This window comes from Camponotus vicinus, unplaced genomic scaffold (genome assembly GCF_025532165.1).
Source record: "Camponotus vicinus isolate PSW18456_S1 unplaced genomic scaffold, iyCamVici1.0 SCAF_9, whole genome shotgun sequence".
Taxonomy (NCBI): domain Eukaryota; kingdom Metazoa; phylum Arthropoda; class Insecta; order Hymenoptera; family Formicidae; genus Camponotus; species Camponotus vicinus.
Window position 1 is genome coordinate 18317222 of NW_028141981.1, and position 26748 is coordinate 18343969.

General features: G+C 37.2%; 1 protein-coding gene and 1 long non-coding RNA gene across 8 annotated transcripts in view; one reads left to right on the forward strand and one right to left on the reverse strand.

Moving 5' to 3' along the window:
• LOC145976584 (uncharacterized) overlaps positions 1–26748 on the forward strand; it is a 106990-nt gene that overhangs the window by 42509 nt on the left and 37733 nt on the right. For 3 of the 5 annotated variants that reach the window (XR_014440278.1, XR_014440279.1, XR_014440274.1), the window contains one exon: positions 15793–16069. The exons of the other annotated variants lie outside the window; for them this stretch is intronic. This is a non-coding gene — a long non-coding RNA (uncharacterized LOC145976584). The remainder of the gene's footprint in view (positions 1–15792; positions 16070–26748) is intronic. 5 annotated transcript variants of the gene reach the window in all.
• Positions 1–26748, reverse strand: part of LOC145976585 (uncharacterized) — a 72963-nt gene that overhangs the window by 7251 nt on the left and 38964 nt on the right. The window lies entirely within an intron of this gene.

Sequence of the window (26748 nt, forward strand, 5' to 3'; positions counted from 1 at the left end):
TTTTTCTGAAGAGATTGAAATATATTAAAGGGAAAAAAACATAGTTATAAAAAATAATCTCTTGTACTATATGCAACAAAAATATTTAATAAGAGGATTATTATTCTTGTTTTATTGTAATTAAATTGATATGCAATAATAATATAATAAAAAAATAAATAAATCCCTTTTAAAATATATAAATGGATGTGCAAAAAAATGAGATCTTTCTTAAGTATCAATTCTTAAAATTATTAGTCATAATTCATACATGTGTTAGTCATAATTCTTACAATTGGTTATACATACAATTGATTATTTTTTAACGTAATTATTTTTAATTTTAATGACACATGAATATAAAAAGAATATATAAAACTTGCTATAATTAATAATCATGGTCTGAGTTGATTGCCTATTAATATAGCCTAATAATATAACAAAGTCTTATTAAAAAGTCTTATCAAAAGTTAATTATTGAAAAATTTTTCTATTTATATTAATTATATTAATATAGAAATATTAATTTTATTAATATAGAAATAAAATAATTTTCATGACAAATTTATTTAATTTATTCAAGAAAAATTATTTTACAAATCTACACTGTATCTATTTTTTCTTATGGGTATAAATTCTGCATTATTCGGAAGATATCTAGAAAAAACTAATTTAAAAACGATGAAATCAATCTTTAGACGCTTACCGCGATAATCGACATACTTATCGAAGATACTGAGATTTTTCTTTCATCATGTTTACGCTAGTCACGCTTCGATAGGCGCAAAAACAGATCATTAAATTATATACAGCGTAGTTATAGGCCAAAAGGGTCCCCCGATCGTCGAACATCGAAATCTGGAAAGTATTTTCCGATGATTTACGAGCAACGCATTATGTTACTTGCCGGTCCGGTTTTTGAACGGCAAAGAAAGTCCCTTGAAATTTCGACCGGTACTCTCCGTGATGTTATGTCTCGAAACAACTGCCCTAACAGCAGTTAGAAAAGTTAACGGTCGGTCGTGAGTGATAAACGATCTCGAAGTTTTAAGACAGTGAGTTGAACAAAAATAATGTATAAAAATTTTATGTTTTTCATTCGATCGTATCATCACATTATCATATATAAAAAAATACATAATTTTGGATATCAAAAGAAGCTATTTATTTGGAATTAATTTAGCCGATGATTAAATATTTCTTGATTACATACTTTGAGATCGAATTTTTTAAATAAAGATTGAAATACCATCTTTTCTTAATTAGAACATTCTCTCTGTATGTAAATAATTGTCTTCAATTAAGGTAAAAATTGAGGTAAAGTTTATTTAAAATAAGAAAAATTGTGCTAGATTGGAATAATAATCGAAGATAAACACAAGTTTATAAAAAGTTTATTTAGGGAAACGATTCGCGAATATTCCTGCGAGATAGTTTTGCACGTGGCGGACTTCGAAAGAGTGACATTGAATTTTTCGCCGCGACAAGCGCGACATTCTATTTCGTCGAGACAAGAGAAAGCCAGGAGGGAAGGAGGAGGGTGGCTAACGCGGCAAGTGTATCGACCCTAAGTGCACAACCTGCGACACACTGAGATCAGAATGCTTCCTTCCATGGGATCGCCCGTAAAAACGGAGGAGTTTTCCCGCTCTTCCCGAGGGGGGACGGTAGAGTAAACGTCACCCGACACTCTCGCAGGTCCCCAGGGTAGGTTAAACGGTATCATCCCCATATGGAAGGGTCCGCACCACGTCGTAAACCACACGGGGGCACCATCTGCGCACGTTTCAACGTCCCGCCACCGCCTTTTCCATGAACCTGTCCATGTTCGTAAAATGCGTTGACGACGACGAGGGACACGCATGACGTAATACGGATGCGTTCAGTAGCTCGCGCATGCATGGCAGATTTATCCATGCGTACTTAGTTTTCTCTAGTAATTTCCACGTGTAGAAATTTTAGAAGATCAGTCACAAAGACAAGAAAAATGTGATATTTAGTTAGTCAAATATATTTGCTAAATACGATAATATTTTTCATAAAAGAATTTTCTACTTATTTACTAGTATACTATCATATATATCTTTTGATCCTATAAATGACAAAACGGGATTTTGGGAATTTATAAAAAATCATTTCTCTATTTTGATTAATTTTAGACAAATAGGACAAAATTTTATCTCTAACAAGTTAAGAAAATTTGGAGAGAATTGAAAAGAAATTATTATAAATTTTCGACGAATCTTACTCGTATGTGGAATCATATTACACTTACATGTGCTCTTTCAAACATGTATGCATGTGTAACTTTGCGACAGTCAGTCAACTCCAGGAGGTCCGATGCGTAGACAGGACGTTGCACGGGCTGCACTACACATGGGACCTCCCTGTGCGTTGTTGGAAAAAGGGCGTACAAAAACTACGATTTGTTTAAAGGCCACTACTTCCTTCCAAGCACTTTACCCGATTTGTCCTTTTTCTCCATGTATTTATATTTTATATTTTGTGATTCTCGTGACGTCGTAATCTGTTGATTTTTCTCATACATACATCGCGGATTATATTAATTAATTGTAATGTGATATAACCAACAATTTTCAAGAAAATTTACTTCTTAAATTTAATATATTATAGAAGAATAAATCTAATTTAATTCTCTGCAATTAACTTGAAATTTAATTTTGTTATTTCTTTGAATACACGGATTGCTGGATAATTCTGATGACGAATAGAATTAGGTGAACATGATTAGATGTGAACATATTTCGAAATAATTGTCCGACGCCCGGTTTCCTGTCTGCGGTCAGTAGAATCCGCCGTGTCCCAAGTATATATTTTAATGTGATTCATGATTGCGGATCGCGATCGCCACTACTGGAACGATGGCTCACACCGACGCGATGTCTCAATCTTCTATTTATATGTCGTGCATAAGCGCTCCTCTCTTATATCTCGCCAAATTTTATGGTGTTTAATCATCGCCCGATTCGTGTATTCGTTTTAATAAGGAATAATATTATTGCTGCACGACAATGTTATAGCATATGTGCATCCACATAACAAATATACTAATCAAGAACAAATATATAAGTATTTTTATATATCTAGATAATTTTTTATATATCTAGAAATATTTTTATTTCTTTAAAAATTAAATAATTATTTAAGAAGATATATGTGTGTGTGTGTGTACATAACACATTAAATATACATTATTTCCATTTAATTTCTATGTAATTATTAGTTTGCACACTGATCTGATCTTGCAAAAGAGCGTTTACAAGTTATTATCTCGCAGTATGCACATGTATATGCATCGTGAGAAATATTGTTAATTATATTCCTCTACGCTTTGACATTTTATGCAAGGCTATATGAGATGCGATTTTTCCATAACTAAGAAATATCACATTATTAGAGAAAGCGGCGTAATTTTATCTCGATAGAGGAAAATATTATTTTCCATTAGATCTTTCGGTGCGAATTGAATTGCGTGGAAACGTAACCATACCTCTCTCCCTCCGAAATCCAGTGACGAGATAATGGCAAAACGGAGAGAGACGCCGCACCGGTTTTTCAGCGGCCAGAAAGGGCGTAAGCCGCCTCTGCCATGTGTTACGCGACACGTGGAGCGGGAGAGATGGTAAAAAAAAAGCATCGCACACAGCGCGCACATACAGGGGGAGAGAAGGCAAAATGGATCGAGGGTGGCGCGAGAGGGGTTGAATTATAAAGATGAAAGCCGTTGTCAATAGGGAGGTCCACCGCCACCCTTCTCTTTATCCTCTTTTGCACCCTCCACCGCGAGGCCCCGCGTCCCCGCGTCTCTTTCCGCCGTCTCTCTTCCTCTGTCTCTTTTCTATTACTCTCGCCGCGCCCGCTTCCACCGATAATAATGCGACCGCATCTCTGAAAACCGGCCGGAACTGTCGTCGGTCGGATAGCGATGACTTTTCAGATCTGTCTACTGGAAGATAAGATAGGCGCCGCAATAATCAAGCGCGGCTTGTAACTTTGCGATTGCTGGATCAACGTTTCGCTTTATACGCGAAATATTATCCCCCCTCCTTCTATAATTTTACATGTATATATATATGTCGAAGCCCGAATATCTTTCACTCTCAAGTATATTAAAAAAGTAAAAATATAAAAATATTCAAATGATACAAATCAAATAAGAAGCAAAAGAAGGCTAGGAACCAAAGATGCAGGTAATGGTGCGTGATAATAATAATATATTATGATATGTGATCCCAAATTCCTTCACTTTTCCTATGTTAAATTGCAATTTTAAATTAAAGTAAACTCTAATTCCAATTTGATCTGGAGAATTTATTAATTAATAAACGCATTATATGACAAATTTATTTCTACAAATATATATAACTATTAATTCTTCTCATGTAATAAATTTTTTTTTTCTAGTATGAAACTTAAAAGAGAGATTATCTCTGATATCGAATGATTCTTCTTTTTTATATAAAATTAAGATAAAACCGAGCAATAATGGATTAAGACAAGTGTCGATGAGATGGACAACAAAATAGGCATAATGCGTGTAAGGCGATATTATCGTTGAGAAATGACTCGACGAGATAATTCTTTTTATGATTTTTCCATCGCACGTTGATCCCAGCAATAGATCGAGCTGCAAAGACTGGTTCTTTCCGTGATGTTCGCGCGATCGTAGATCACAGAAGGATCTCGTTAAGATCGTCGCCATCGTTCCTCGACTACAAACGAATCTCGTTAGAGATCGTTGCCGCGAGGCCAAGTCTGTAATTCTGGGCTGTAATTTCAGGGCCGCATCTGCCGCGCGCTTTCTCACGATGTGTACATATATTTCCAAATTTCTCGTATATTTTTATATTTTTTTAAATTTAATTTGTTTCAAAGAATTGGGGGAAAATAATTAATAATTAATTTTCAAAGGCTGATACATCTAACAAGTTGAATTTCAAATTACTTTATTACTGCAAACGTTGAAAAATAACGACGAAAAAATCGACGCTCGCAAAAATCGACGCTTCAAATGAATCAAATTCGAACATAATTCAACGCGAGAAATCGTGACAGTTATTTTAGGATAAAAAAAAATATATATAAAAAAGAAATAAATCTTTCCAAATCGATCCCTTGGTTGACGTTTGCGAGCCGACTCTGGGCGTCAATTTCGCGCGATTTATATTTTTTTTCCCGCCGATACAACAATAGCTAACTGCCCCTTTGAGGGCGCGGCGTGTGCAGGCGGGAGGAGAATCGGCCATCCGTTACAACCCTTGACACCCCACCGACTCGGAAAACGAGACGCGGATCGCGAGTCGGATCGGTTCGCGACGCGCGTCTCGAAAATCGCCGTGTAATTCCGATTGTCGGTTCGGAGCCGGCCTGTGTTTTCCGGCTACGATGAGGGAGAGGAAGAATGCCTCTTCGGTGGCGGTATTGTGACGGCGATTATGCATCGTGCGAGGACCCCTCTATCTCGGGGGTGTGTGAGAACGATCGGGTGCGGGCCGCGAATCCGTGACGAATCCACCATGCGACATTCGCCCTGCACAAGGGATATTCGTGAAATCGCTAGTTGATCCGCGAGATTACGATGAAGGCAAGTCAAAAGCGGAGACCGTCATTTCCCTTCTCTGGAGGGTGCTATATAAGTATCGCGACGAATGTGTAACTAGAGCTTTTTCGCATTAATATCAAGTATTGGCTTTTACACGTTCTTATAATCATAAATAAATTTAAAAACAGATTAAAATTAGATAATTAAATTAATATTTAGTGGATCTCTGATGTTTCTTGTCATTCATTTGTACTGTAAAATTTAATTCGAAATAGCAAAAGAAATGAGAGATGGAATTAAATATTAATTTTATTTTTAAATCGGTTTAATAATTTTTTTCATTTACTATGCGATTATATTTTTTAATTGTTAGTATTATAAATAATTTTAAAATATTAAATATTTCTCGAGGCATTTATTTAATTTTCACTGGAATAAGATGGACAAAAGCAGAGTCTCTTCTTCGCAAAACAATGAAGTAAAACAAGTTTAAAGATATCTTACCGTAAGTGCTTGCATCAAATGTACCACCGAGCGAAAACTGTATCGCCAGCTACGTCAATATTTAATTACCCGGAAAGTCAAATATACTGTCGGAGAAAAAGTTACCAGATCGTACTTGTATCGTCGTGGAAAGAGTCTGGCGAACTTCGTTAAGGAAAAGAGAGAACTCGCGTGGAGAAGAGGGAAGGAAAAAATAAGAGGAAAAAGAGGAAATGAACGACGCGGGTGAAATCTCGCGAGAGAGAATAATGACCCGTCGATCCGATCGACGATTATAAATTGCAGCACGCAGCTGGAACTATCGACGCCGTTGCTCGCATACGGATGGACGAACGATGTACTGGTGTCTTGCCGGATCGATCGATCAGCTGACCGTCATCATGGATTCATCGGCATTTCTCCTTTGTTATTAGACGAAAGATTTTGCGTGAATATCATTCAGCACAGTTTGGTGTAACGTTCTTAACGTTGAATAGGGGATGAATTCTGAAATGGAACGAAGCGATAGTTTGTTTTACTCGTTTTAGCAAGAAATTTTGTATTACTTTTTTTTATATTAGCATTATAAAGATATTAAACATTTTTTTGTCTAGAAAAAAATACTTGGTTTTCTGCAATTATTAAGCATATGATTTATTTATTTATTCATTCCGCTCTCCTTTGCTTTGAGAGACAGTATTCGATAGTTTGCAAGGGAGTTGAGAGAAAAGAAGAGTTGATCACACTTTAATGCGAAAAATAATTTATAGAAAGAATATAATTATGCATAGACTTTTTATTATCTCTTTGTAAGAGGAGAGAATTAGTAGTTGTATCTTTTTATAAAGTTACTTTTAACGGATTTAAGAGAAAGCGCGTGCTAATTGTCTTTTTACCACCCGCGGTCGACGTATAGGATGTTTACGTCGTGTGTACAAAAATCCCGTGAGACCCCGTTACCCTAATTAGCCGGTTGCATCTCGCGGTCAGAAGATGGTCGCGTCGCGTTGCGTCGCGTCACGCCGGCTCGAAAAACGAGGAGGTGACTCGAGCGGAATCAAGCGTGCGAAGAGATCTCATTCGAAACAATTGCTGCCGGTCCATCAAGCTTCATCAGGGTGATTAGCGAACGACGTACCCCGCGGGTCGTCCCTTTAGATTAGCCACAGCGTGTCCTCCCGTTTCTCCCCCGCCTCCCCCTCTCGTCTTCCATCTCCGCCACGTCGCCGCCACGTCTCCACCTTCTCTCCTCGCCTTCGTCTTCTTCTCGTTCTCATCTCGTGCGATCGTGCCGCTCGTTCCAGCCACCAATGAGCGTTGCATGTCGGTCAATGACACGCGCGAACACGCGGACAAAGTGGCACGGCAACGTCACGCAGAGGTTCCTTCTTCCAAGCCCATTCCTCCTTCCTTGTCTCAATATCAGCATTGCCTTTTTAACGTCCGTAGTTTAAATTATCAATAGAAATGCCGAAATGAGAGGAAAAGAGGAAGAAAAACTTGCACACGTTTGAAATTATACTTCGAGAATCATCAAAATTCACCATATGATAACAAATTTATTTCGTCTTAATAAATTAATAAATTTAATTGTGCTGATATTTATGTGTATTGCAAAATACGCATTACATACAGAATTCCACGATTGATTTAATCATCCTGGATTGATTTAATAAAGCTCGATAAGAGCTTATAAAACTCGAATTGAAATACGCGAAGATCGATCTAAGATTGATCTAAGAGAAAGATCACATCTCATGCTGGATAGAAATCAATTGTACTAGTACAATTATGTTATTATTTTTTGGAATAATAATCCGTAATTAGAGAACTCTGTTTGTAATTATCTATAAAACTAAAGACGCATGATACATTTAATTTAACTCGTTTCCTCAAATCATCTCGACTACTATCCGTTTAAGTTAATAACTGTGACAAGCGATGGTAAGATCGGAGGAAACGAAGATATCTTCCGCGTCTAAAAGCAATATAAGTTATTTATATGCATTCTTATTTTTGAAAAACTTTTTTATTAATATGTCGTCTTATTCTGTCAATAACGTATTATTAAAGCAAACACATCCGTTTATATATTTTCTTTTCCATTTTTATTTCTATCCACTCGAGTACACATTTAAAATAGCTCGATTATAATATACTTATATATGCAATATGCAATATGCAACATCAAATCCAACTTTCTTATAATCTTCTTAGTATAAATCATAGCAGAATAACTTTCTTATTTCAAATAAATTTAAATATATTTTATACGCAGTCGATATACACATATGTAGATAAACGTTTTCCAATTACTGTTTCCATGAGGAATCAATGAGGGAAATAAAACAAACATGTCTTCCTTAAAGCGCACTATGTTTTACTAATTATTTTATTTTATTATTTCTTCTTATTTCAAAGAAAGAGAGAGAGAAAAAAAGAGTAAAATTCTATGGGTCATTCTATAATAAAATGATTCTATATAGTTTTTTTCTTTTGCTGAAAATTTACTTCTTTTCCAGAATTTTAACCATCAATAATTGCTAATGCGTGAAGGAATTCTAATATAAAATATACTAAAAAATTTTATAAAATTCACGCAATATTTTTCGGCATTTTTCATAAAAAATTGCGCAATTTTCTTTAAAAATGAATCTTCCCAAAACCATAAGTAATAAAAAACTTTTCTTGAAGAATGGCACATTTTCATGAAAAAATATATAAAAAAATAATCATTTTCTTATATTATTTATTCTTACATTACAGAGTGATTAAAATTTTCCGTTCATAGAGTGATTATTTTATCATAGAATAGCTTTTATATTAATTACTTTTGATGCATAGGTATTTATATTTACAATAATTTTAATACATCCAAATTTTAGATCGATTTCTCTATAGAAGAAAAAAAGTTCTCATATTTTATAATATTGTTCTAATATTATAAAATAATGTCGTTATTCAAGAAAAACATCAAAGGCGGAATTTCTTTGAAGAAACCTAAATTGAACTTTATGAGTTTGAAACATCGGTTCTTGATGTGGGAAAAATCGCGGTTGGAACGGTCGAGTGATAGCTTTTCCTCTCTCCTTTATGAATGTTCTATAGAACTAGCCGCATTCTATTATGTGAATGCTATTTATCACCTATCAGCTGCTTCTAATTTTTTATTTTGCTACTATGCATATTCAGCTGTAGTTATTTTTATTATATGTATATTTCTTATATTTATTTCTGTTCAAACAATTATGATATATATTTGAGCCATAACTTTTGCGATGCATAGTTTTGCAAATAGATAATTCTGTTAATAAATTTTATTAATTAAATTTGTTAAATTTATATAAATTTAAATAAATAAATTTATTTAAATATAAATTTCCCTGTATATACAATAAATGAAAAATATCTACTTAAGAAAATATAAAAGATTCTAGTTTTTTAATGATCTTTTGCTCAAAATATAATGCCGTTACAACGCGCTGTCGTTTCTAGCGATGCCTTAAATGTCTATCGCGTAGACATTACCGATGCACCCCGATCGATTCTGGTGGTTCGATAGTGCGACGCGGTTGCTTCTCGACGGGAGCCCAGTTTCCTGGACCAATGACCACGCGCGGGGGGAAATGGCAAAAAAATCCATGGGGTCTCTAGCGACTAGCCGGGAGTAGTCCCGACTACCCTGCTGCAGGATAAGCCGAGATTGATTCGGTCTTGCGAGTAGGAAGGGGGGAACGAGGATCGGCACCCCCGGGGGACCGATCCCAGCTGCGCCAGGAATGACTAATACGTCAAACGCTCTCGGGGTACGCTCAGATTTAGGGGTGTAAGCGGGGGATGCAGTGAAGGGAGGGTGGATGCACCGCGCTCACTGAATCCGAGATCGACGGTTGAACGTTAAAACCTGCCACTCTTTTCTGAATTCTTGTCGATGAAGTTTACAGATCTTTTTGAGAATAAATATAAGTCAAGAAAAAATACTCTGGGAATTAAAGTGATTAAGAATATAATTTTACATATATATAAAATTCGTTTAATTTCATGATTATTTAAAAAAATTTACTTCTGAAAAAATCCGGTGGATTTTTTGTATTAGTTCCATTTTATAATGCATATCAAACGAAAGTTTAAAGGATAAAGAGTAAATACTTTCTTTAGAAAGGAAAATTACTTGTAAACTTATCAGGAGATGAAGCCGAAGCAGTGAAACCAAATCATTTCTGTAACATCCAAGTAGCAGTACTTTGGCAAGAAGAAAGATATCTATGCAAGAGCGGGCGTGATGCGCCATCGAATATATCAGACTAAGTGGGAACGTCTCTCCCCGGTCATTACTTCACCTCGTACTCGAGCGGATTCTGACTCCACGGGTTAATTCGACGGGATTGCGGTGACGGGGAACGAGAGAGAAGGAGGAAGAGGGAGGAGAGTGAGGGCAATCAAACGGCCGATTGACAGAGAAGAGAACTGGGAATATGCATGCATATATGAGCGACCGAGAGAGAAAGAGAGAGAACGAGACAGAGAGTTAGTTGCCTAGAGCGATCACGGGGGAAAGGAGAGGAGTAGAGAGAGGTTTGCTCTCGAGATATGTGGGAGCCACTCGGTCTCCTCGTACACACAGATAGTTTCGAACGACTTTAATTGATTTTAGGGGACACGCGATCGTGTACGGGATGACAGTCGATCGTATTCGTTCTTGACCGTATGCGCTAGTAGATATTTTCAATGAGAGGTCCGATTGCTCCATATAACAGAGATTTTTTGCAGTAATAGCTAGATACATTTTGCGATCAAACTATAATTTATACTATCTTAATTTCATATAACATCTATATTTTATAGAATAGTCAGTTTTTAAATTATGTCTTGATTTCATTGGACATAATTGAATAATTTTATGCTGACTGTCTTAAAATTTGGAGAACTAATGCATAAGAAAAAAATTATAAGCTATTCTGAATATTATTTTTCAGTCCCTTTAACTCGATTTTTCGCAATTTTATTTCGATTACTCGATGACTGAATGGTATATATCTATTTTTCTAAAAAAGATTAATTTTTTTTCTTTTTATTTAAAGAAATATTGTATTATAATCAACTCATGAGAGCACATATTTTTCTATATCATCGAATCGCGGCACTTATCTTATCCGAGACATGATGAACGTGTATTATATTATCGATGCGAGTAGGGTTCCCGATTTCTCCAGAGACGCTCCAGAGCTCTGAATGGACAGCATCCAAAACTAGAACGGAAGCCGGTGCCCTATGCTTCTCCCCGCAATCGATATGAAGCGACGCGGACCGGACTTCCATCCCCTGGAAACGAGGTCGCGCGACTCCCAAAGGGTGACATAGGGGAAGAGAATGGGATGTCGAGGGGAAAGAGGGGACGAAAGGGGGCCCGATGAAGGTTCGACCGAGGGCTGAACTTGTTTGTCGGAAGCGGAGGTTCCCTGCTAATGCCCTGGTTAGTACTCCGGTTTCCTTTGTGCCACCCCACACGGACAACGGGATCGTCCACCCCTCCGGACCATATCCCAGGTCGGTTTCATCCCCGCGCGCGTTCAAACCATGTGGTGCACCCTTCCGCGCGGCCACCATGGTAACACACCCCCGGTTCTATGCAATCTAAGTCCCGTCCACACGCCCTATTTAAGCGGACCACGTGCCGTCACCAGGGAATAGGGGGGAGAGTGAAAACTCACGAGAAAATCGATTTTTTTTTAAATGTTACTTAGCACCCATAGTGTGTCTGAATAAATTATATAATTAAAAAATGATTTTCTCTTAAAATGATACGTGCAACGTATTAATAAATATTTAATATTTCTAGCAATTAAAATGCGAAAAGATGTGTCTTTTATTATATTAATTTAAATTAACTTTTTTTCATTCCGTAGATATTATTTACATCATGACTGTATAATAAAGAAAATGATTGCAATTCGTTAATTTAAGATTAATTAATTGATCTCATGCCGATTAATGCAAGTATGTGAAAAGATTATCTTGCATATTATTGTTTCATTTTCCCAAAGAAAGAGATAAATAATTACATATAAATAAAAGACATTTACATCAATATTATTCATTCGGTATTTACATTATATTATATCGTTCATTTATACTTATTGCTTACAATGAAAGAAAAGAAAGAAAGAAAGAATATCATTTCGAAACAAGGCACGCGTGTCGTGGTTTCCCGAAGCTGCAAAAGGTCCTCCACCAAGAGGAACATCTTCCTTATCGCTGCTAGCCGCTCGGTGTGCTATCCTCATTGTTCGTAAACGGGCCTTCGCACCGACGCGGCGCTTTACATGCCGCACCGAGCCACTCTAAATGATGAGATTTTCGCCGGCGGTCGAAAGAGACGGGGAACTGAAGGGCCAGAAAAGAAATGGTAGGAGGGGGAAAGCGAGGGGCCACGAAGCCGCATTAAAGTATTGCTCCGGTCCGCTTTTGCCACGGCTTTTGCGTCGCTTTTACGGTCGCGTGGAACAATGACGAATCCCCGACGTCTCATTGTGGCCACCCCCGACGGAGTCTGAGGAAAAGCGCAGGAAAGAGAGGAAAATGTTGAAAGGAATTCGACGGGGGTGAAGAAGAGGAGAGGGGGGAGAGGGGAGAATGCGCTGAAAGAGTTGGTGTACGCGTCGGGTGACGATCACTCGCCGCTGATTACATGGACCATTGTGCAAGGACAACAGCGTCGGCAGAACACGTAGAAGTGAAAGAGGAAAAGAGTACTTTTGCGCGCGAGTCTTTGGGACGGGAGAGCGGTAAAACGCGAGCAAAGGGATGAGCCTTCCTTACGAGATATTGTCGTTCGCGTAATTAAAAAAAATGCACGAGAACAGGTCGAGATGTAAATCTTGCACAGTGTAATATGTTTGATTAACAGGCCAATATGTTGTTGGGTTAATATCTCGAAAATGCACGAAGATTTTTTATTCATTAATTGTGAATCGTTCATGTTTTCTCGCGAACTATGTCATTATAAATCTCACTGTCGAAATGTATTTACGTTTCGTTAATTCTTACGTATAATTTATTGGCTGATGATAATGACTATAAAGAAAAAATATGAAAAATACATGTGCGCGCGATTAGCTATATAATTATTTGCTAGATTTATTAATATCTTCTGAAAAGATATGCTGCATTTCAAATGTGTAATTAATCAGCTAATTGTGGAATATTAAATGAAATTTTCGTCATAATAAATATATGTTCCAGATTTATATGCGATTGTAAATAGATGCGAGTGAGTTTAATTTTTATAAATATGGCATCACGTGGATATATTGCAATCGATGGGATCTTCACGGCGATGTTACATATTAAAATGGCATCGATCGTCGAGCGATAGGAGGAAAAACAAATCCTCGATCGAGGATCTTGATTGGGAGGGTGTGGTTTCCGGTATTTAGAGTGTTCCCCGATCCTCGACATGCGTATGCACTTGCATAACGATGTGGAGGTGGACGGCAAAGACGACATCGACGACGACGACGACGACGATAGATGATGGACGATGGTATCGGCGACATGTTCTTACCGAGCGTGGGAACATTTATGATCGTCGCGTTATGCTAGCTCGAGTTAAAATTGGCCGATGTTAATTAACTTTATCAGTCCGACAATTTTTGCTCGACTACCGGTAGATCAATAACGTCACGTTTTTCTCGTTCTGGAAAACCAGTGAGATTTCCGCGAGAAGTATCTGAGATATTCTGAGATGCAAATATAAAAAAATAATGGCTATAATAAAATAAACAGCTATTGCGTTATCTGCAGTTGAGATCGGATAATGTTAATTAACTTTATATTGCACTACGGCAACGGTAAATTGATATTACCAGCAAGCCATTCCTGTCAAACTTCCATGAATAGATTGCTCGGAGATTTGAGATATTCCAAGGAAAATAAATATTGTATATAAATATCGATTTATATACTTATATTTATTAATGCTTAATACGGATTGTTAAATATAATGACATATGATAATCCGTTGCATTCCGACATATCGAGTTGAAATCGGTTCATTTTATTTTTATTTAATAATAAGATGCAAACTCATGTAATCAGTTATCAAACATTTAATATTATATAGTCTACATTTATCAAATTATTTTTATTTAATTAATAATCATTACGACTTTTTTTCTAACATTAGTTTGCGCTCTAACATTTGTTACTGTTTTTGTTCAATTTAAATTTTCTTTAAATTCCTATGAATTTTGCTCAAATCCTGCGAATAATAAATATAGTAGTAAACAATATGACATAGAATAATGCAAAGTATGATTTAATATATGAGTAGAACACAACTTATTCAATAAAAAAATTATTTTTCTTTTAAATAATAGAATGATTTAATTTCCGAATAATTGCATAAGAAAAACAATTAGTTTAAAATTAGAATAATAAAAATTGTAGTAAAACTTTACATACGTGTATAGATATAATTACTGTGTGTTTATTTTCATATATATATATATATGTTATTTCAATAAATTTTAGAGAAGATAGATCGATCCATTTATAAGAACATATAATTTACAAGTGATATGCAAGAAGAAAATAATATTTTACTCGAGCGACACATTCTTAAAATAACCGCTCACGGATTAACTCGTGAAATAACTTGAATAACGATATCGGATATTGATCACACTTGGGAGAGCTAATACTAAGATAACTACCGCTATACCGATATATCAAACGACAACATCGCGGCGCAGCCATTCGTAAAACCAGTCGCGAATAAACCGGAAGCGAGGCCGGATTCTTACGTGGAAATGCCATGATCCAGCGCCGGGCAGGTAGGACAGGTAAAACGGGTGGGGCTTCCGCCGCGAGATCATTGATCGCGATCGATCGCATCGATCATACGTCGGCGGTAAGAAACGCGCCGATAAACCGGACGAGCCATCTCCGGCAACGCAAATATCGAATGTTGCTCGCTTCTCTCTGCGACGTCGCTCGCTGTTCCGTCTCGCGATCGTTATGGACGAAATCGTTACGCGATAAGAGCCGTTCGTAATCCAATTAAGAAAGCGCAAGCCGTGACGTAATCGAATCGCGAAGCGCTGCCATTTACGTAAACATCGAACGCTCGGCTTTGTTTCCGCGCATCCAACATGCATAGATTCCGAGATAGCGAAACGCCAAATTCGTTACTTCCTTCGACGTGTTTCGCGATATCAAGAAGATGATAAGTCGCTTTGCCAGGTTACATGTGCGGTTTGTGTGCTTTCGATTGCAAGATTGTTTCTGTGCCAATAAGATCGTAACGCAATATGTAATCAGAAAATTGCGCGGCTGTTATATATAACTTTTACTTTTATAACTTTTATATATATATATATATATATATATATATATATATAAGTTATAAAAGTAAAAGTTATATATAACAGCCGCGCAATATATATATATATATATATATATATATATATATATATATATATATATAAAAGTTATAAAAGTATATATATATATATGTATATATATATATCACTTTGTATAAAATAAAAAGAATGTCAGTAACATCTGCACATTTCTAATTATCGCATAAGATATTGTGTAACACAATATAATTATTTATTTTTGAATTGATTTATTAATGAATTTTATACATTATACATATATATATAATCCATAAATTTAATTTAATTTTATAGATATGTGCTTAATCGATAATATTAAACACATTTAAGTACTCAATTTTTAAAAATATTGGTTGGTATTTTAAGGAAACTTCGACTTCTCGAGGCCAGAGTACCCTGGGGAAAAGATTCGATATCATGTAACGGCTTCCTCCAACCAGGTGCCACTTCCTCGTTCCCGAGAATCTCGTATAAATACACCTGTACGCAGGTGGACGCGGAGTCAACGGGGAGAAAAAGGTGCGTCCGCCGTTATTATTCTGACACAGGCACAGGTGAAGAAGGATAAAAGTGCACAATGTACGATGCGACGAAATTTGCGCCTTTTGTATCCCGGAAGTCATACACATGGAAATTGAAAGCGGTATGTATCGATATGAATCTTTTTTTATAATTGATATACCAAAGTATTTAAAAAACTTTTATCTAAAGTTATTTATTATATGCTTTCTTGCATTTTCGTCTTCTACTTTTTTCAATATATTAATTTGTTAATTTATAAAAAAAAGTATGTGTAATAAAAAATTAATTATTGAATTAATTTTGGGATAATTAAGAGAATATATCCTATTCTACAGAATATATTCTATTTGCATGATCATCTCGATTAATTTAGTTTAAAAAAATTATTCATTTATCAAGTATAAATTATGTGTAATATTTATTTTTTAACTATTATCTATACTATATGTAGTATAATTTTATTTTGCTTGCACGAGAATATTTCTGCATTCAAGAATAGGCCGTATGATTACATTGGTGAGTGCGAGGCGAGCGATAATGCCATTTCTCGGCATCTCCGAGAGGCGCGTGAAAGAGTGTGCCCTCATCTGCCTTTTGCAGGCGAACGCGGCGATGTACCGTACACGGGTTTAGGTCGATCGGCAGAAGCGCATAGGAATCCGGGAAGCGGGACCCCGGTGTCCCTCATATCCACGTCGCGGCCGAGGGTTGGCGGCGGAGGAGGGCATCGGGTACCGTTCTGTCCCTCTGGGTTCACCGGGTCGATTCTCCCGGTGTCTCCCTGGCAAAAAAGCCGCCCGTCACCACCACCGTTCCACGTTCGTCGTCGTCGTCATCGTCATCATCGTGCGTCTCTTGGCTCTTCTCTCGCCTCTCATCCGTCTTGGCCGCAGATTTTGCCCCTTGGCGTTTCTCTCCTCTCCTTTCTGATCCTTCGGAAGGAGACTCGCGTAGCACGAACGATTATGAATTCGTAATGAGAACGTGAGAAGAATACCAAATGACTTGCTGTTACGGTCGATCATGTTCCAACGTGAAATCGGTTCTTAACTGCCGTACTCGCTTGTAACTCGTTTTCATGCATACCTGTGTCTTTTTACAAGTTACATAATACTTTATATAAAAACATGCGTCTTTTTTTGTTTAATATAAATTTGCATATTATTTTTTTTTAATACAGATATTGAATTTATATTTGCAACATGCAACTTTGAAGTCCATACAATTTTATTATTAAATAAATTGCTTTAATCACAATTTCAAATAGATTTCAAAATAAATGATATCGTGCAATTTATCTGAAATTAAAAAAATATGGATTCATTATTTATTTATACATCTGCAACTTGATCCAAAAATCTTTCAATTTTCAAACGTTTCTATTTTAAAAATAATCATTCTTTTTACTACGACTATCAATACATTCAGAGGAATTGCGCGATCTTTGAGAAACATTCTGCATACGTCGTATTTTAAACCGATCAGGATCGGAAAGCACGAAATATTCAACGGAAAAGAATTTCCGCATAGACGATGGAACTAATGGCGGCGACTCGAAAGCATTACTTAGGAGGATCAGGGGAACGGGGGTCCCGGGTCATTCCAACGGTGTTTCCTCACCTCTCGCAGGACCGTTCGATTCCTATGCTCGGTGAAAGCAACGTACTCCCCGGTAATGACTTCCCCGGTCGACGATGTAACTATACCGTCCACCCGGCGCAGTAATGTCTGGTAACACCGGTAGTGTGGTTACTAGCAATCGTCGTTACGGGACTCTAGACGTACGTACGTAATGTTACCGGCGTGTTACCGAAAGAAGGATTTCTTATCCCTTGCCTCGCCTCGCTTCACCTTGCCTTGTCGCGATCATCGCGTACTTTATTCGCCGCCAGCTTCCGCAAATCCTCACGACCCAGCCGCGTCGCGTCTGAGACTTCGTGAGAGTCGCAGTAGAGATTTTTAGAATGTACGATCAAAAGATCCGTTAGCCATATTCATTAGGCTATAATCGCCAGTTAACGAAGATTTCGTTATAGGAATCCTCACTATCTTGATTTCAAGTTGACAAGTTTTGCTAATTTAATAGATTTTTATTGTCTGGTATAAAACATACATTTATAAAATATTTAAAAAATAAGATATTCTTATCTAGCTGATAGACATTTTTGAAAATATTCGTCCTGAAAAATCTATTTTTGAAACAAATATAATCAAAAATTATATCAACAAAATTATAACGCGTTTCATAAATATTGAATATAAAAGCAAATAAAGATTTCTCACGTGAAAATACCGTTAAATCGGCGTACGTTGTTGTGCTTATAGAAAATCGATGACCGAGTCATTTTTACCACAATATTGATTATCTAAAAGCAGCAGCTGGATGCTATTAAAATTACAGAAGAATCAAGACGCGTCATCTTGCAAACCGTGGACATTACTAGCATCGACAAATATCGAGCAGTATTTTAGCTGCGCGGAACGATCTATGCGCGATTAAAATATCTCGGCTAGACGGATATTTTCGTAAATATGGAACTGTCACTCTTCGTGAGCTTAATAAAATATCGCGTCTTAATTTTTGGTAAAAACTTGGATGATCAATACTAAATTATCAATGATCTATTTTCTGGACGGTCTGGTTAAAAAATTGGAAGAAAAGATAGATTTATCTTACTTAACTGAAACAAAATCGAATGATGGTGATGGTAAAAAAATAAATTAGATTTTTAAAATACTAAATAAATAGAAACTTTTTTTTATGAGAAATATATATACATGAATAATTTTTTTAGAAATACGAGATATATGAGCTCTTACATTTTTTTTTCTCACATATCGCAATATGTGTTCTTTACGAATTGATCATCTCGCTCGACGAGAGCGACGTCTTACCGGAAGTGGCCGCCACTCGATCTACCTTGTAGTACTCGGGAGAGACCACCACTACCACCATCATCATCATCATCACACCATTATCGCCATCTCAGAGAGACGGAAACAAGCGCGTAGCTTTTTTACGCAGGTAGGAGCGACAAAGAAACGCACACCCGGGGTTCAGTGAAGTGAGGAGAGGGTCCGAGGAGACCCGGACAAAGTTGTGGGGGAGAGGGAAACGCCACGCGTGATCGAGTTACCTGGAGGAACTGGCGTGGCACAGGTGAGGTGAGGTTGGTACACGGACTTTGTATGTGTACGGGACAAAGAACCGCAAGAAATACCGATACCACCTTACTCTCTGGTTCCATAAAGACATTGTGACGCTTGAAAATCGAGCGTCGTCGAAGACGCTCGATGAAGTTATCGGTAAAGTTTTGTAAAATGCGATCGCTTCTCGCGAATATATCAGAGATTTGCGGATTTATCACGAAGGTTTAATTTGACGATACGTTTCAATTTAATCGTTAAGCTAATTGACGCTATTTTCAGTTCAAATATATAACGTAAAGAATCATTTTATATATTTATAATAATAATATTAATTTTATAAATAGAATATTTTTAAGAAATTTTACCTGGGATATATTTTGTGAAAAACGAGAAATTAACAGCACGCGAGACGCAAGCATTACTAATTTAATTTAATTAATTTAAATTTAAATTAATAATATAAGAAGAGTAAATTTAATTTAATAATATAAGAAGAGAGAAAGATATATTTATACCTGGCCGACGTCTCGACTTTAATTTCATTTTCTAAAACTGGCGAGTCAATATAATTAAAATATAACGGATCGAAATGAGAGTAAATGTCCGCACGTAATGATACAAGACGATATATTTGTGCTGAGATTACGAACGTGCCTTTATTTATGAGTCTGCTGACACGCGAGCCGACGAAGACATCGATACATCGAAACGTTGATACCCTGATGGTGTTCCCTCCTGTGGTTTACATACCAGAGGGGTAGTCTTATATCGTGTCCATTATGTCGCGAAACCTTCGCCATACCGCGATTCAGTGAAACATTATTCTTCCAGAGCTGACAATCCTCAATGCGATGGAATCTCGAATACTCGAGCGAAATTTGATCGAGTATTCCGACGTCTTTATTTACGCCTTTTTCGATTTTTTGACTTTTGTCAGACAACATAATTGTTTGTAATTTTATATTTTATTCTAAATATGTTTCAAGAGAAGAGTAAATTAAGATCGCGCCAAAATAAGATTTTTTTTATCAAAGGATCTTCATTATTTTAATTCTCTAAAAGATTTTTTAATTTTAAACTTCGAAGAGAGAATGATATTTTAATAAATATTTATATCACTGAAGATTAATATATTAATTGCAATTGTCTCGATTATTTAATTCGAACTCTACGGTTGACGTTTTTCTACTGAGAAAAGATTCAAGTTGGATAAAAAAAATCTCATTACATATGAAGCATGTCCGCGCGGATAATCTTGTACAAGTAACACCCACGTTCCGTTATCATGCGCAGGACTCTCTCTGTATTTTTCGTCAGACAACCGAAGGCGGTGGCTCTCCTCGTTACCGATTCCGCGTATCCTGCACGAGCGTCGATCTCTTGTTGCACGCCTTCTCCTTGTTACGAGATCGCATGTACATACTTTGTTGTACCGTGTCCTTCTCGTCACGGCGCCGACAAAGGACCCTTCAATTTTCCCTCAATCACGTAGGAAATTCTTGCTGCGCGCCCGTCTCGCTTATATCTCTCATTGTACCGGATGCGCCTTTTGTGTACCAGGCACAATTATCGCCAGTTACATAAAGTCCCCCATACACACACGCGATAAAGCCTTTCTTCTTTCGGACGCCCCAGCGTCCAACGAGATGCTCGTTGTTTCTTTTCGTGCCACATCACACTTTGTGAATTTTAGGCAACGTACGCGCTCCTCTTCTTCGTGCTTCTGATGAGATATGCATTGTCGACCGAAGGAATTCATGCCTGTCGCGAGACGATAAATATCACGTGTCAAACAGACGTCTTGACGCAGGATCATTAGGGCTACAAAGATACTTTAATCCTCGCGCAGATGGGCGCGTTATTGCACGAACGCTATCGGCCTCGCACTCGGGGCCCTTTAAAGTGTCTCTTGTCTTATGGCTGTTTACGAGTCTATATCTCTCATGTGATTCGCGCTGCTCGAAAGTTTTTTAAAAATTCCTGTGGTTCCTGCAGCAATGAAAAGAGAGTTCGCCCTTTTAATAAATAAAATCTGATATCGTGTTCGAATTTGTTAATTAAATTTTATCGACGCCCAATTTTTTCCCATTAATCGTGGACTCATTTTCGAAGATTTCTTGAATATAAAATATTCCTTGAATATAAATTAACCGATAAAAATATAGCTTTTAACCGATGAAAGCTTGTCGAAAATTCAGCTTTTTAATTCGCTCGATTTATTTTAAAAACTCAATCCACATGCAAATCGAAATGACCGATACTTTAGAACGGCTCGCGGGTCGACGAGAATGGAGCTTGGGAGGCGAGGAACGAAAGAGCCAGAGAGCGAGCTTTAGCGGGGGCGGGAGTAAAGTATGCGATGAGAGAGGAGAGGAGAGACGATCGCAAATTGTCTGAATTACGGGGTCGTGCGAGGCGCGTGGCGATGAAACTCGACATGCGCGTCGCATCTACGTCACCGATCGGTTGCGTTGCCGTCGCGACGGCGACCGCGCGGCTCGGCGTCGCGACGCCGACACGCGTCGCGAATCCCACGCCGCGGAAACGCACGCGGTTCCGTCGTCCTCGCGGAAACGCCGGACCTCGCGGGTCGCGCCGGGTCGGTCAAAACTTTCGCGGCAACCTCTAGATTGACGCGAACCGAGCCGAAATGATCTCAATTAGAGGAGTCTTCCTTCAACCGACGACGACGACTCGGACGTGTTTGGACGCGACATGCCGGGCTCGAAAGAGGTCGTCGCGTAATTGGGCGGGAAGTTATTTTCAAGCGGGTGCTCTCACACTCGACCCAAGATGCCTCGGTGGCTAGAAACGATAAAATGAAAGAGAAGAGAAGAGAGCGCGAGATGCGGAAAAGTGGATTTCCATCGAACAGACAAGTTTATTTCGGGTTATCGAATGTGAATATCAAGTGGCGTAAATTTTGAAACTATATCTATGTCGAAATTGTGAAATTATCTCACTGCTTCCAGCAGTGTAAAGTACATACTAGGTATATATTTGACATACATTAGGATACATATATCTATTCTATATTTAGATATTTTTCGAGTAATTGTGTATCTAGATGTACGGAACGTAATTAAAGTATTCTAACTGTTACAGTTTTTTCTCTTTAGTTTTATCTTTTTAATAATTTTAACGTTTTAATTTTAATATTTATTAAGATACAGATACAGATGTAAAAAAATGCTAAGCCGAAAGATACGAATGGGCTGTTAATTAAAAATTACGAAGTACTGTTAGATAATTACATGTTCGCGGCAAAGATGGTTCAGTGAGTTTGCAAACATGGTTAACAAGCGGATGCGCAATTTATAGACGAATACACATGGTGGATGAGGAATATTGATCACAAGTTTTTTTTTAACTACACAAACTACATGGTAAGATGCGAAACATGGAGAAAAGCGTCACAAGGATCGAGCTTTCGGCCCGTTTAGAAAGTAGGCTATCCTCTAATTGCAGTTAATTGCCCATTTGATGGCACTTGTCTATTTACTAGACTAGCGGTGGTTAAGCAGAGCCACTCGATGATTACATAATGGCTCTTGTGGCCAATCTCTCCAAACAAAATCTCGCGCCACAAAGCAACTCGTTTTAAATTTAACGAAAAAAGTTGTTTACCAGATTTACAAGTTTGCAGAACATCCTACACACTCGTTTTACATCTACCCCGAGATTGCAAACTCTCTCTTCCGTTTTCTCTCTCGTGAATCTTCGTTGAATTTTCATACGAGTTTACAAAATCTGTCAACGACATGCGGCGGATTTAATTTCGCTTCGGCAAAAATGCTACAATTTGAGCGAAATTATATGATGTATTGATGAAGTATATTGACTGCAAATTGCACTAGCCAATCAGAAACTCTTGACTTCTAATATAAACAAAATAAAATATTATTTTAATAAGATATTATAAAGTAAATTATTATAAAGTACAATAATCATCATTTATCAATCATTTCTTGCTTTGAATAAAAATAAAATGGAGGAAGGAACATGTATTAAATTTGTTATCTCTATCTTAATATATTTAAAATAAGCAAGAAATGTATGAAAGATAAACGTTTAATTTTTTATAGGAAGTAAAATTTTTATAGGAAATAAATCATACATGGTCTTGTCGTGAATATATACGTTCTCTCTGTTAATATATCTCCGACCTTACAACGCTCGACCGCGGAATGTGAACTGACGTGCCGCAGCTCGGGTTAAATCGCGGGCCTTCATTGATTTTCGCCTCTCCAGGAGGGCGCCGGGGGTGTTAAAGCGCTACAGGCAGTTTTAGAAGCCGGAAGCAAGTTCTAGCCAACCCGGAAATTGCCTCGTGCGGTGGCCTCTGGCGCCGAGATAACCTTCGGAAAATCTCCACCGCTCCTCGCCTCTTTATTCGTTTGCTGTGCCTCTCCTTCCCTCTCTCATTTCTTCTATTTCTTTCTCTCTGCTCAACATGTACATAGATAAGATACCTCCCTAGGGGTTCTAAGTTTCAAACGATTCGTGTTGAGATGATCGAAGCATCGCTTAATGAAGCAAATTTGCGGTATCTGTTATTACGAAAGAGATTTTTCCACCAAGATATTCGGACTGTTTCCTATATAACGCGTTTAATGCGAGATTAAAAATAGACGAATAAATCGTAGAATTTTGTCATAAACGGATCAATCTAAAATTAAAAGTACAACTTTTATCTTACAATTAGTAAAGATAATACAGCGTGACTTGCATCTTAAGAATAAAATTCAATTGTGGAATGCAATTAAATTAATCAATGAAATAGTAAGATATTGTAGACAAATTTATTTTATCCTACATACATTCATTTCACATATCGATAAAAATTTGTCCAACAATCTTACATTTCTTATCTTTGAGAAGAAAAGAGCAAGGAAAACATATGTGTAGAAAATTTAAACGCAAATCACCCACTCTTGTTATCGGGGATTTAAACCGGATGGGTCAATCGGATTTTAATATCGCTGGTTATAATCTCGGTAATTGATCAAACCAAATTCTTTTTATTCATACGAGAGAATCCTCTTCCGTTGCTACCTTTCTTTCGGCCTTTCGATTTCTATCCTTCGCGTTCTTCTCAACCTCTTCTCTAGAGATTTTTCTGAGAATCGCGGTCGTTATCGAAAATGAAGTAGGTTTGATCAGGTGGCCTCCAAATGAGGAAGGTGTGTCCGCGCGAAATCCGCATTGCTCTTTCTATGATTACTTCTTCTAGACAGGAGTTATATATATCTTCTATTAGAAAGATGCGATGAAAACGGGCGGACAATTCATCATCGGAAGTTATTTGTATTTAATATTTAACATTTAACACATGTACATTCTATATATGAGAACCTAAAATTATTTTTTAAATTATATAGATGCTGTCAAAATACTGTAAATATTTAGTATCGGGAAACTTTTCGTTATGAAAAAATTAACAAAATAGATATTTAACAAATAATTATTAGCAAACAATTATTAGCAATTGACAACAGTCGATTAAATTATCAATTAAATATAATTATAATACACTTTTAATATTTATTAACATAAATTTAAGTAATTTGATTTTAATAACGTAGTTATCAAGTTTTCCAAAGACGATTCTCGGTTGACATAAATCGTTTCTGAAATAAAGGGTGAGTTTATTCGACGGCGAGGGTAAACCGGGAAGAGGGAAGAGAGTAGGGAGATTGAGAAAGGAACGAAGGTGGGAAGACAGAGGAGTGAGCGCGAAGCCCTTGTCGAGGGAGCTTTCAACCGCTCTCCGTCCCTTGCTGTTCGTTCTCCAGGGATGCCGGAAATTGAGCAGAGTCCCTCGCGCTTCCTGCTTCCGCATACGTCATCGATTCACCCGTCGCCCCTTCCGCGCCCAACTTCCTCCACCTTCCTGCCACTCTCTCGGATACCTCCGGAGTCTGGATCCCTCTCTTTTCGTCGACGACCCTCCTCGTCGCCCATGTCTTCGTCGCATTCGTATGAAAGCTTTAGCAACGACCGTCGGAACTTGGCAGGGATCGATAATCATGGCGACGGCGCCGTTCCCGTTGGATTTTCACCTCCTAAGCTCACCGCCTCGTTTGCACGCAAACACCCCCGACGGGCAAACCCCTCTTTTCCCGCTCTCCCGAGTGTGGTTTATGGCAGCGAGAGTACGCGCAACCACCTACGCCGAAATAACAGTATGAGATTTTATCCGAACGAATATCATCAGCTCGCGAGAAAGTTTGGGTAAACATCGTTGATTTCGTCTTCGATTAGATAGGATCTTTTTCACTAAACTTAAAAGTATCAAAACGTTCTCTCCCCATCATTGTAAATGTTAATGGCGAGAAAAGTATTTTTTTTATCCGTTACAGAAGAGAAATGTGAAAAGAAATTGGGTCTCAGTTCAAGTTTTGTTTTCATCTATAAAAATTAGCAATTAATTATTTTGCACAATTATGACTATAATTATGACATAATAATGTTTTAACAGCACTACTTTATACTTTATCTATTAATAAATTAAGCTTTTCCAAAATTCAGAAATAATTCAAAAAGAGAATTTATAGATTTATGTGCGTGTGTTAATAATTTAAAACTATTTTAATGCATTCTCTGTCGGAAAAGTTACTTATACCAGATGAAACTGCAACGCCAGAGTTGCGGTTACCACGTTTTCTGTTATACAAAATCGCTCAAATAATATCGTTGCGATAATATCTTATCATGTAACTCATTTCTTTCGCAATCGTGCTGTTCCCAACGGACGAAAGAAATCGACCGCACGATGCGATCGATTGGTCGTGAAATCGCAAGCAATTCGCTCAAGAAACCCGTACGCGGTACTTCCGGTATTTCCGTTTACGTCAAAGCTAGCTATAGCATCCTCTTTTTTCGCGCGTATAGACACACACACACACACACACACATCTATATGTATTTCCTTGGTTCATTTTCTACCGGCGGCTCTCTTCCATCCTACTTCCATTTTCTCGGCTAACCTTCTTCCGGGTGCCACCCTATCCGTCGCGATCGCTCAAACCATCTGCCTTTGCGTCTGTATTCGTGTCTTTATGTCTGTCGGGGTGTGGATGTATGCGTACCGTCATACAATAGCGCGCAAATCTGCTTCAATACGAGACGGCGTGAAATCCTTGGAATATCACGACGGATTAAATTGAACACCTCTCCTGACGCAGCTACAATTACACAATTTACTTTAATTAACGCGCAGACGAAAAATATTGAAGCCACCTCACATAGCGATAAAATATGTTCATGTGATATTTATGTATAATTATTACAGGGAATAATATATAGTATGTATTTATGTTTACCAAGGGAAATACTTTAATTTTGTTAAATATTATGAGAGAGAAAATAATACTAGAGCTTTTATATTTTTCTTTTAGTATCTAATTTTAATATGTATCTTTGATTTACATTTAGAGATTATTTAACAATAAGATATCGAGAATTTCTGGACTTTATTTTAGACAATTTGCGGAAAAATTTTTGATATAAAATTCTACTTGTAATTTAGTGCAAAAAATACATCTGCTCACATATGAGAAAGTAAATTATGCATATATAAAATGTATATAGAAGATACATACACACATTTATTAGAAAATGTGAACATAAATTTATAAATAGCTTTTT